The following is a 13,253-nucleotide window of genomic DNA, read 5'->3' as shown; positions in this document are numbered from 1 at the left end:
AGTGGATAAATCTAAAACAAATTTATATCTTTTATTTTATTTGTTTTATCACTTTAAAGTGGTCTAAAACAAAATTATATCTTTTATTGTAAAATATGTAAAACTTTTTTTTAATCATTCGTCAATGTTTTAGATACCATCAAAAAAATAGTATAAAGTATAGAAAATTAAATTTATTTAACTTTAAATATATTTTATATCCGTTTTGAGTTATGCATTTAGCAGAATGGCGTTCAATTAGTTGTTTGTAGCTGCATTGCAAATTGCATTGCATATCTACGCTGGCTGCGAATGTTCCTCGTACTTAGATATTGCAAGTTATGCAATTCAAAGGCAGGGGTGCACTGGTACCGGAACGAGTCCAAGCGCCGTTCAAGTACTAATTATTTTACTATCAGTAAAATTTTAAAACATGGCTTTAAAAAATGGGTCTACAGGCGATAGCCGAATAAGGGTTCTGTGAAAAAACAAAACATGGACAAAACAGAATGTTGAAGAAAGTGAAGAAAAAAAAATTCTTACCAACCTAACCAAACGTAACCTATTTTTTACAGTCTTCTATTCTATCCAGTATTGCTGATTTATTAAAAATCACATCTATTAATCCGGTACAAATGGGACTGCAGGCTGCTTCCCAATGAACTTTTAGTAAATTCGTAATAATATCGGAACACGTGTTTTTTATGAATGATATATAATCACGAAACGCAAAAATATTAAGATTTTTTTAACACGTGTTCCGATACTATCAAAATTTTGATCAATTTATTCGTTAATGGCCTGCAATCCCATTTTTAACCGGAATACGAATGATTTGAAGAGATTCTTAATAAGTTAGCAATATTTTTTATCAGTAAGTTTTCTCCGCGCCCAAAGTAGAAAAGCAAAACCAACCCCTTTCGAGAAAACCAAACTATTGTAAAGTTTTTGACCCATCTAACTCGTGAACGTTGCACAATTTGACTATATCAAGGAATAAAACATTTTGTACTGCAGGGTTTTCCAATAAGAGTTGTTATTTTGATATTCAATCGTAAAAGATCAATGGTTTCATATCAATACCATCCAATTCCAGCCATAAAAAATCATTAATCATCTCTCGATAGCGCAATCCATTCACCGTAACTGTTGCTCCAGTCCGTAAGTAGCCAGTAAGGTCCAATGACTCCGCCGGACCATAAACCGCACCAAAAAGTAACACGTTGAAGATAGAGAAGCTTTTTAACAATAATTCTTGGGTTTTCCGAGCCCCAGATGCGACAATTTTGCTTGTTGACGAAGCCACCGAGGTGGAAATGGGCCTCATCACTCAAGATGATTTGCATTTGATTCACTCAAGTGAATTTTAATAATTTAAATGCGTTGTTGAAGCGTGTATCGTTCCATTTTTATTAATGGCGTAGTTTCTACTTGTCAAATATCAAAAAATTACAGCTTCAAAAGTAACATCTACCGAAATAGCGGGCTATTCAAAATAACACCTCTTATTAGAAAACTCTGTATTATGTTTCACCTATTAAGTCATGTTAAGTTATTCAAATATTCAAGCAATTAATGTTTTTTGGACATTAAGATTGTTTGGTTTGATTCCCAACCTTCGTATTTGTTTTATTGTAAGTATTGACAAATTTTGACCTGATTAAAAATATATTTCAAATTAAGAAAATCAGACTGCACTAAAATGATCCTGGATTTTAGATACCAAACTCACGAAAATAAGTTGAAAAACTAAATTTTTGCTTATCAATATAAACATCGAAATGAATGTGCATTTCACATAATATTATCATGTAGCCAGCTAATTGTAACTGTGGAACATATTCTTGCGGTCTGCAGATTGTAATTTTAGATCATATTCTTGTGGTCTGCAGATTGTAACTGTAGAACATATTCTTGCGGTCTGCAGATTGTAACTGTGGATCATATTATTGCGTTATTGAAGACAATATTAGCGATTTCTAAACGGAAATCTGAAACAGAAAAATCAGAAAAGGATACGGTCACATCTAGGACTCGAACCCAGAACACTTGCCTTGCCGTGGCACCGCTCTACCACTGAGCTAATGGGACCCTATCCGCTTAGGTTACTTTTAACTGTATTATACTTCGAATAAGAACTACTCACAATGTCTTAATTTTTTCACCGCACATTATTTATTGGCAACTATCTTTATGTATAATCGCAAGATTCAACCCGAACTAAATGCAATCTAGACAGCGTCTTTTTAGATAAACCTTTCTTATTTTTTATTTTATTTCAATGTGCGACATCCATTAACTTTTCTGCAAGTCTATAATGAAAATTTATTTTTTGGAATAACTTTATTGAGTAAAACCTCAAATTGTAATATTTAATTAATGAAGACAATATTAGCAATTTCTAAACGAAAATCTGAAACAGAAAAATCAGAAAGGATACGGTCACATCTAGGACTCAAACCTAGGATCCTTGCCTTGCCGGGGCACCGCTCTACGATTGAGCTAATGGGAAATTAAATATTACAGTTTGAGGTTTTACTCAATAAAGTTATTTAAAAAAATACATATTATTGCGGTCTGCAGATTGTAACTTTGGATCATATTCTTGCGGTCTGCTGCATTACAAATTCAAAAGTTCCTATAGGTACTAGAAATTTTTGTGAGTCCACCCCTGTTTGCGTAACGTCATCGTTCATTAGCGGCGGCGCCTGACATATAGGCAAAAACCGCAGCAGACAGCCGCTGTCGCCTGTAAACCAATCAACCGTCAACCATATAACTATCGTATAACTACGGTATAGTTCCCTTATAGCTTCTATAGAAATATACGAATTAAACCCTTATTTATAATTAATTTTTTTTGGTAAACTAATGTTTAAGACAAGATTTTTTTATGCATAGCACAAAGGGTAACAATTATTTTATAAGCAATAATTATTAGCCTGAAACACTCATCCACATTGAAAAATCTCCTGATAAAAGATACATGATGCCAGCGGGATTGTTCCCCGTGTCCTTTCGATTTCCGGTCGACAGCTCTGACCACTGAGCTATGGCGGCTTATCTCTTATCCGCGAAATAATTCAATATATACTAGTGTTTCATTCAACAATTAGGTACTGCTTGTTACATTTTTTCACCTGAAACAACCAACTTTATTTTATATGAGAAAAGCATTGTAAGTGCTAACTCTCTCACTAGATGGCGTCGAGACAAATTGTCTACATTTATTGGTTAAAATACTTGAACTTGTCAAATATTAATTACTATTTTTTTGGTAAAATAATGTTTTAGACCATATTTTTTTTATGCATAGGACAAAGGGTAATTTGTCTCAACGCCATCTAGTGAGAGAGTTAGCACTTACAATGCCTTTCTCATATAAAATAAAGTTGGTTGTTTTCAGGTGAAAAAATGTAACAAGCAGTAATTGTTGAATGAAACACTAGTATATATTGAATTATTTCGCGGATAAGAGATAAGCCGCCATAGCTCAGTGGTCAGAGCTGTCGACCGGAAATCGAAAGGACACGGGTTCGAGTCCCGTTGGCGTCATGTATCTTTTATCAGGAGATTTTTCAATGTGGAGTGTTTCAGGCTAATAATTATTGCTTATAAAATAATTGTTACCTTATTTATAAACTCATACAAGACTAGTTATGTACAGTACTTCTTATGTAAAATATAAAAATTTCAAAAAGAATTAAATAATCATGCTGTCTTATTGTGTGACAGTCAGTTAAATATTTCTAAATTCCATAGCACATAGTTGAAAATATGTTAAAGTTTCAGAACTGCGCTAATTTCATGATGCGAGAGCTCACCGTTCGAAAATACAAACAGATCTTTAACTTTACAGATATAACAATATTTTTATTTGGGAAGCGGATATGGGTACCGCCGCCCCGGGAAGCATTTATTGGATAACTTACACCTCTGCCTTAAGTCACCTCAAAGTGTTCGCTACATTTGGTGACTTAGCAGGGTGCCATGGTTAATGAGTTGATATTTGTGTTTGGCGGGCGATTGGGAAACGTCAGTTAAAGGAGACCCTTTAAACTCTACGATCCTCATTTGACGTGAATACATTTATCTGAAATCGGACGAAATTACAAGAGTTAATTTACGAAATAAATGTTAATCCTTCGCGATCATCATTTGGCAAGGTCGATAATGCGGTTTATCTCCGGTCCCCGGAAAGGAAGGTTCAATTCTCATCCAAAATTCTTTTTTTTTAAGTTTTAAAATACATTTTTAAATGGAAGTAATATCGTAAAAAAAACCTGTTCTTTGTATTTCAAAACAGCATTTTTTTTGTTTGAGTCAACTTATTGTGTTTATCAAAAACGGTAGACCAAATGTTTACGTTGTTTGAATTTAAATAACTACCGGTATTTTTTACAATTTTAAAACATGCTGTATATTTTCCCTATCTACTCTGGCTGCAATATATACAACCTCTAAAAACAAAATACATCTTAGTTTTTAATTAATTATACAGCAAACTCGAGTACCTAGCTATATAAATTCATATACACATGTCTGCTAGATGTCAACTGGTAACAGGCACGTTTATTTCGTCCTCTCAATACCGATTCTTTTGTTCAGTAAACTTGAGGAAGACCTTGACTTGGCTAGAGAATACTTGAAACTTGGCGATATACGACGTTCAAAATACACGTACAGTTTTCGATAGTTGCTCTACGGTTTACACGAAGAAAAATAACGTTTATAACCTAAAAAATATCAATGTTATACTTAGTTTTAAGGTCTTTAGTATATAATATATACTTAATATATCAAAATATTTCCGAAACAATGGCTTGATACTCACGCGCCGCACAGTGGGCTGAAAATCGCCTTTCATAGACATAGAGACTTGAATTTTCAAGTGTATTTTTTTGGCTAGAAATGGATTTTGCTGATCATTAATATGCTATAAAATTTTGTATGAAGCAATTGCGTGTACAAATGAAGGAGTCATCATTTTTTTAAGAAAAATTTGTATGGAACTGACATTAAAAATGAGGCTATCTCTGAAATCATAAGGTTGACCATTATATCCTTACACACAAATATACTACTATTTATTTGTATTTTTTTGACATACTTTGTATTGTGGCGAAACTTGTGATTTTTTTTTTTTTAAATCCTCAAAGTTGAAAAAAAAACTTTTTATGTTGAAGATACATTTTAATGCTTAAATGCTTTACATATGAGTATGCTTTGTCTAATTTACAATATTTTATTTACACTGCAAGCCTAAAAGCATTTAAGCATTAAAATGAATCATCAACCTTAAAAAGGGTTTTTTTCACAATATGAAGTATGTCAAAAAATACAAATAAATAGTAGTATTATCTGTGTGTAAGGATAGAACGGCCAACCTTACGATTCCAGAGATAGCCTCATTTTTAATGTCAGCGCCATACAAATTTTTCTTAAAAAAATTATAACTCCTTCATTTGTACAAGCAATTGCTTCGTACGACATTTTATAGCATAGTAATGATCAGCAGAATCCATTTCTGGCCAAAAAAATACACTTGAAAATTCAAGTCTCTATGTCTATGAAAGGCGTTTTTCAGCCCACTGTGCGCCGCTCCCAAACAACAAATAAATAATTAAGCAGTCGAAAGAGCTGCATAAAGTGCATGAAATCAATTATTGTGTCTTAAACCAATATTTAGGTGATGTCGATATATTCAATATTAACTTTGCGAATTTTGTGGATTACGCAAAAGACCTATTTAAACACTATTCCTAAATGGAAGTTATATTTTTGTAAGCCATTCAAATCGCTGTATTTTTTAATTTATGTTCTTTTATTTTTAATATTTCTTTCTCATGTTTCAAAACTGTCATTAAAATTGTACCACCTACATGTAAAAGCCCTCTGGGCGTTAAACAAATGAATAAAATAAAAAATAAAATAAAATAATTGATGGCCTCCATGGTCGAGGGATAAGGATTGCGACTAGCAATCTGATAGTCGCGGGTTCAAATCCCGGCGTGCGCAAGTAAATTTTATTTTAATTTATTCTTTCAAAATAATTTATAGTATACTTGCGGCACATTCCAGACTGGAAGATGTCTCAATATCGCCCTGGTGCAAGACAACCATTCAGAATTGAAACGTTGCTTGAAATGGCTTTAGCCGTGTTTGGTGACCAGATCTTAATAACCAGGTAATTACCCACCTTCCCCTACCCTATCTCCTTCCTCTCCCCACTACCTTCAGCCTCAAAACATACCCGATTGGGGATTCCAGACGGTTGGAATTCTTGTGCGATATTCATAGACATAATCCCATCAAAGGATCAGTCATGTTATTTGTTTTAAAATTAAAAATGATAATACAGGGTTTTCCAATAAGAGGTGTTATTTTGAATAGTCCGCTATTTCGGAAGATGTTACTTTTGAAGCTGTCATTTTTTGACATTTGACAAGTAGAAACTACGCCATTAATAAAAATGGAACGATACACGCTTCAAAAATGCATTGAAATTATTAAAATTCACTTGAGTGAATCAAATGCAAATCATCTTGAGTGATGAGGCCCATTTCCACCTCGGTGGCTTCGTTAACAAGCAAAATTGTCGCATCTGGGGCTCGGAAAACCCATGAGTTATTGTTGAAAAGCCTCTCTATCCTCAACGTGTGACTGTTTGGTGCGGTTTATGGTCCGGTGGAGTCATTGGACCTTACTTTTTCGAAAATGAGGCTGGAACAACAGTTACGGTGAATGGATTGCGCTATTCACAGATGATAAATGATTTTTTATGGCCGGAATTGGATGGTATTGATCTGGACAACGTTTTCTTTCAACAAGACGGCAACAAACAAGCAACGAAACCATTGATCTTTGACGATTGATTATCAAAATAACACCTCTTATTGGAAAACCCTGTAGTTAGGTTAGGTTAGGTTAGATTAGGTTTTAACACTCGTAGGTTGGATTTTGAATGTGATTATAAAATAGGGTTTACTAATAAATAAATAAGTTTGCATAAATAAATCGTTTCTTGTTCATTAAAGTATAGTCTACAAATATAATAAAAACCATTTAAAATGTTATATTATCCACTTGGAATTGACTTCCATTTACATCGAAGTAATAAATTTATTTATAGCTATTTATAGGCTGTGAGTACTTTTGTACAACTCCCACGCACAGAAGCCTCGGAGGCTGTAGTTGGGAAGGACGATTATTGGAATTACAGTTACTTCTCGTATCACATAAAGAGATATTAAGACAAATTAATTTATCCTTTTTTTACTGTTGAGAGAACTAAATGTGAAGGATTGTAAATATAGCAATTCATTAATTAAAGTAATGAGAAAGTTACAACTTCGATGCAGTAATCGATTACTTTTTGAATCGTAACCAAATACGAAGGACATTGAAAGAAATAAAAAAAGCCCGTTAAAATTAAAATAAAATAATCCTTGATAATATTTATTAATCTTAGGATAAGTTGTTTTAAAAATACAGATGGCCGACGTTAAAAGCATAAAGGTATTCAAATTCTAAATTTACTGGGATAGTTAAATCCCATCAATCAAAGCCCGGTAATTCGGGCGTCTGCTGTAGTAAAATGAAGTATTTTAATTGCTTGAATTAATTGAATCGCCTTAAAAAATATATTAAATTAATCACAAGTAATCCCTTGTTTGCTCTGATGATGAACACAACAAGGTTATTCAAAACGTTGTTTCAATACAGATAAGGTATCACAACACGACGAAACTTCCAGAGAACAAACCAACATAAAAATATTATTCGTAAATTAATTTTCATTTTGACCTCGAAATGTGTTTCATTGCTAATTTGTATATTTCCATAAACACTAGACGTCTGTCTATCTATTATGGAGTTTATCAAATTGATCGTTGACCCCTAAAAAGGCTTCTGGAGGTTGTCAAAGACAAAAGTGATCCAATTTTGCTCCTTATTCAAAGAAAACAAAATACAGTTTAATTTACAAAATACATTGTCAATTAAATCCTGGCGAAAGACTGTAATTCACCGTATCCAAACGTTGCAATGGTTTTGGCCGTCTTTGGTAACCGATATTCTTTCTCTTTACTGTTCCCCATCTCCTTCTAATCCCTACTTTTCACCTTCAACCTAACAACTGCTTAACAAGGTATTTCACTTTTTTTCATTATCGAAAAAAATTACGTTATTGAAGGTATTTTTATTTTATTTTTATGTTGACGAATAATTTTTCTACGACGGTTTAAAATGTATCAATTTCGATTTGCCATCAAAACAGTTCGTTTTTATTCGTATATTAGCTGACGTTTACCCGGCGTTGTTGGGGTTAACCTTAGGAGATAGACATATATCATCACTTTCTTTTCTGTAGGCCTATTCAAGATATACAATTCCGTAGTATATTATGTTGGTGTACCTTATAAGGTATACCCAGCGTTAGCAATTTAAGCACCCGAAAATATTTTTTTACGACTTGATTACAAAACATCAATTAATTATTCTCTACTTTCTATAAACATAATTTACATGTTTTATATATATGAGCCTTTCAGAAGAAATTCTCTAAATTATATTGAAAACTTCATAAAAATTCGTTGCGTAGAGAAAAACTAAGCGCACAAACAGCCAGACGCGGATAGCAACTTAATTTTTTAGTATTTAGAGATTTGGCGGCATTAACGGACGACGTCTGACGATGTCTTAATGACTTTGTAGCCAGTTGGAACCGTTTCGGTATGTGCAGTTTTAGATCGTTTTTAAAATCAGTAATTACGGATGAAAATATTGAAATTTCAAATGTTTGGTACAATGATCAGAAACATTGAAAAAAAAACTTCAAATCTTCCACACATTTTAACAATATTCATAGTTTATGAAAATATCCCTATCATTGTCTCACTATTTCCGAAAAGTAGAGAGAAGTTGGGACTCTGGTGCGGTATTTACATTTAAAAAAGTTTATTAATCAAAATATGGCATAACTTTTAGTTTTTTTTGTGTTGAACATTTTGTGAAAATATAATTTAGAATTTTTAATATTTTATTATTTATGACGATTCCTGATAATTTTTAATTCATGTTAGTTCGTGAAAGTCTATAATATTATATACATATTATACTATCTTAGATTTCCAAACTTAATATCAAAACTGCGCTTTGGTTCCTTCAACCTTCCGATAGCTGATGATGTTACTGACCTAAGGCTTGACCGTCGTCATTTAGTCATGTAATTGGCTACAAAAACCCACACAAATACAGTAAATAGCGACACGTATTGTAATTGTTACTTAATAATGAGAAGTTAGTAAGTAGTTCAGTTTCCGGAAATGGAAAATAATTAATTTAATAATTATTCCGTTAAAATTATAATCGATCGTTCGATTGGTACGATCGATTGTCGGTGGCTTATTGACGCAAAGTTTTAAGGGTAGTTTTTTTTTATTTAAACCAAAATATGAATAAAATAGGTTTTAACGTTTTGATTTAGAGATTAATTAAGATTTTATTAACTAAACTACTAATATCGTTACCTATATCAAACATCCATTATCCATTTTATTGACGGAATAGTTACTAATATGCATTATTTTCATTTTCAGAAACTAAAATTACTTACTTCTCATTGTCATCTAACTGATACAAAATGTTTTAAAAATAAAATTTGCGTTTTTAGCGTTTACAAATTTTCCAAAAATAGTTGTCCTAAGGTTGAAATTTGTAGTGCCTCATTCTATCTGCCTACCCTACTAAAAAAGAGAAAAACATATGATAGTAGCGATGAAAAAATTAATAGATATGATATGTGTCTACAGAAATAAGTGATGTTTTTTACATTATCTTGTAAGCAAATGACTGATTCCACTAACCTGTTCAGTACTCTATGTTGTAGAAATCCAAAGTCACACAACCATTTCGTTAATCGAACTATTTACACAAAACCTTTTCGTCATTCGAACTGATCACTCGATTATTTTTGTCGTTTTGGCCGTAACGCCGAATTATCTTTGTCATTGTTTAAAATGTTGAACTGGTGTATTATTGTATTATCTAATTCAACTACGTTGATTTTCTTTTCAACTAAAGCATCAAATTATCACCATAACTTCAACTACGACATTGCAATACCTTGGACATGTTTCAACTAATTCACTTATTCACTACTAATTCGTGACTCACTTTTATCGAACATGATTCACGGAACACTATGTTGAAATAGTTGTTTATTTGATTCACAAAACTATTTACGCGTCAGAATCGCAATATTTATATCTACTAAAAACAAACAAAACCCGACAAAAACCCAAAGATTAAATTATTTTTTTCAATCACTGGTAAATACAAGCGCTTTATCTACAAAATATGGTTATGTTTCAAGAACAAAAACAAAAATTGAGATTTATTTATAATCGCTTTGGAGAAAAACGCAATATAATCTATTTTTTAAATCAAAAACATTCTATTTCCATATTTGAATTAGTATCAAAGAAATTAATAACAAAACATAGCTCGTTCGTGTTGTACCGAGCTTTCTTTCATGAATAAATTATTGGATTACTGTTTGGTATAAAAATACGCGCAATTTAAGGGTTTAAACAAAGGAGAACTGGTATTTACAGAGATAAGCGTTGAATTCTGTTGAAAATATCATCGATTTCTTTATAAATGTTCACAATAACACGTCTTTGATTCCCTAGCAATCTTTTTCACACGCGAAAATTCCAGCGACGGAAAAACTCGGGGTAAAAACGTCATTTCGTCCGGAACGGCTGGCGGCTTCACTTTCCGTCAAAACACACGAAAACCGGCGCTTTTCGAAAAGATTTTACAAGAACTACGATGCGCAATAAGCGATAATTGCTGATTTTTCTACGTTTGCGATATTTTCATAAAGAATCACCACTAAAATCGGCCCAAACGCGCCATATTCCGCCAAGAAAACCAACCGTGACTGAGACTCGAATAAATTTCGCCATATTGAAATGTGAACAAGGCTGGAAAAACAGCAAGGTATTTTCAACCCCTGTGTAAAGAGAGTCATGGCAATTTGTACGATGGTTAAGATCTGTTTGCCGGGTGGGGGTGGTTTTGATTTCACCCCTTGGCGAGGTGTCTCGTGAACTGTTGGCGGGTGTTGTGCGGCGCAGGCGAGCTCGTTCGTATTTCAGAATGGATCAAACCCGTCCACTGATTCGGGGAGGGGAACAGGGAGTTCTCTGACGTCACTGGGACGTATGTGCTTGATGCGATGAGGTGACGCGGCGGCCCATTTCGACTGGGTTCACGTTGCGACACTGCTAATGAACTGGGCGTCAATGAGATGAGTTCATTATTGAAATTTAGCTAAGCCATCGGAATTTCTATTGAAATTATTTAAACAAACAGAGATTTGGCATGATCTACGGATAAACTATACGGTCAGCCAAAGCAGCGGAGCCAATTTTAGGTTTGATGCGTGGCAGAAACAAAGGCGGGGCACTGCTACGTGTAGATGAGATTTGCAGTAAAATGGGTGAAAGGTATGTTCTCTTAGTATGTATCATCAATAAAAACAATACTTAGTTTAAACTTAAACACTGTAAAAAAAATGATTAAAATTACCGGAAATAGAATAAAGAGTATTTAAATGTGAATTTCACTTAAATTTAGACTCATAATTTTCGGTCTAATTTGCAGCCATTTTGAATAATCATACAACTATCATCTGCTGTCAATATGACATTAGACGGTAGGTACAGCCAAATACAGGGTTTTCCAATAAGAGGTGTTATTTTGAATAGCCCGCTATTTCGGTAGATGTTACTTATGAAACTGTCATTTTTTGACATTTGACAAGTAGAAACTATGCCATTAATAAAAATGGAACGATACACGCTTCAAAAATGCATTGAAATTATTAAAATTCACTTGAGTGAATCAAATGCAAATCATCTTGAGTGATGAGGCCCATTTCCACCTCGGTGGCTTCGTCAACAAGCAAAATTGTCGCATCTGGGGCTCGGAAAACCCAAGAATTATTGTTGAAAAGCCTCTCTATCCTCAACGTGTGACTGTTTGGTGCGGTTTATGGTCCGGCGGAGTCATTGGACCTTACTTTTTCGAAAATGAGGCTGGAGAAACAGTTACGGTGAATGGATTGCGCTATCGAGAGATGATTAATGATTTTTTATGGCCGAAATTGGATGGTATTGATCTGGACAACGTTTACTTTCAACAAGACAACAAGCAACGAAACCATTGATCTTTTTCGATTGAATATCAAAATAACACCTCTTATTGGAAAACCCTGTATAATGAAATTGGAACAAAAAAACTCAAAACAAATAATAAACATCAATTTTTCGCTATTTATAAATACTCTACCACCTCATTTTTATCGTTAAATATAAAAATAATCACAAGCGTCAGAATCTTTGGTTTCAGCGAGGTGTACATTTAATTATTTTGTGGTTAACTTCAAGATTTGAATAGATGCGTGGTGTTTTCTCTTTCTTACACAGTTTAGAACATATTTCTAACCATGACAGTAAGGGAGACAACTATTTTTATGAGATCATATGAGCTGTTTCGAAAAAATAACAAATTGGGTCTACGGGTAATAGCTGTTTATTGGCAAAACCGAACAAAGCAGCGTGAGTGGTTAAGAGTGTGTCTAAATCATAGACCACGAATAAATAGACTTGCACTAACAATAAATCCGGGTATCACTCCGACGAGCTGGAGGCAAACCAAGTAACCATATTTTTGGCACCAGAAGGATTTGAAAATGCTTTGAATAATTTACATCAATCGTAGTGGTTCATTTATGATAAGTCGTCCGTTGAACGCTGAAGAGTGCACATTGAAATTACCTGATCCTGACCGGAAGGTTCGTAAAAGCAGATAAAAAACCGAAACGCCTTCAAACCTGGTTGCGTAGGGACGCTAAAATGGAATGAAGTGGGTAAATTATAACGCAAATTGTGCAACATAATATTTAGTTTTGGAAACAGCCCGAACTTTTGTTAATCCAATTTGGGATATGTAGTTATGTCAGCAATTTGCGCGCCATTGTAAAAAGGACTAGTAATTCGTAAGCAGAATTGTTTTCGCGGACTGAATAGTGCTATTACAATGGTTCCCCGTTTTCTGTCATATTAATTTATGGACAAATTACAGAAAGGGAGGCGTTCACGCCCCCTCCGCGCAATTTTGGTCTCCTTTCCTTGATAGGCTAGTCTATCAATTTTGATGGCTATGGTCTGAGACCAAAATATTTACCACAATTTTTTGCGTTC

At 33.6% G+C, this 13,253-nt stretch overlaps 1 protein-coding gene across 1 annotated transcript in view; it reads right to left on the bottom strand.

The window, feature by feature from the left end:
- The window catches only part of Rim (Rab3 interacting molecule), a 166,483-nt gene that overhangs the window by 109,047 nt on the left and 44,183 nt on the right, over nt 1-13,253 (bottom strand). The gene's annotated exons all lie outside the window — the stretch shown is intronic.

This window comes from Hesperophylax consimilis, chromosome 26, assembly GCF_061612785.1.
Source record: "Hesperophylax consimilis isolate HC1 chromosome 26, BYU_Hcon_1.0, whole genome shotgun sequence".
Classification (NCBI taxonomy): Eukaryota; Metazoa; Arthropoda; class Insecta; order Trichoptera; family Limnephilidae; genus Hesperophylax; species Hesperophylax consimilis.
Note: the sequence above shows the minus strand (reverse complement) of the source record. Positions and strands in the feature narration are given on the sequence as shown.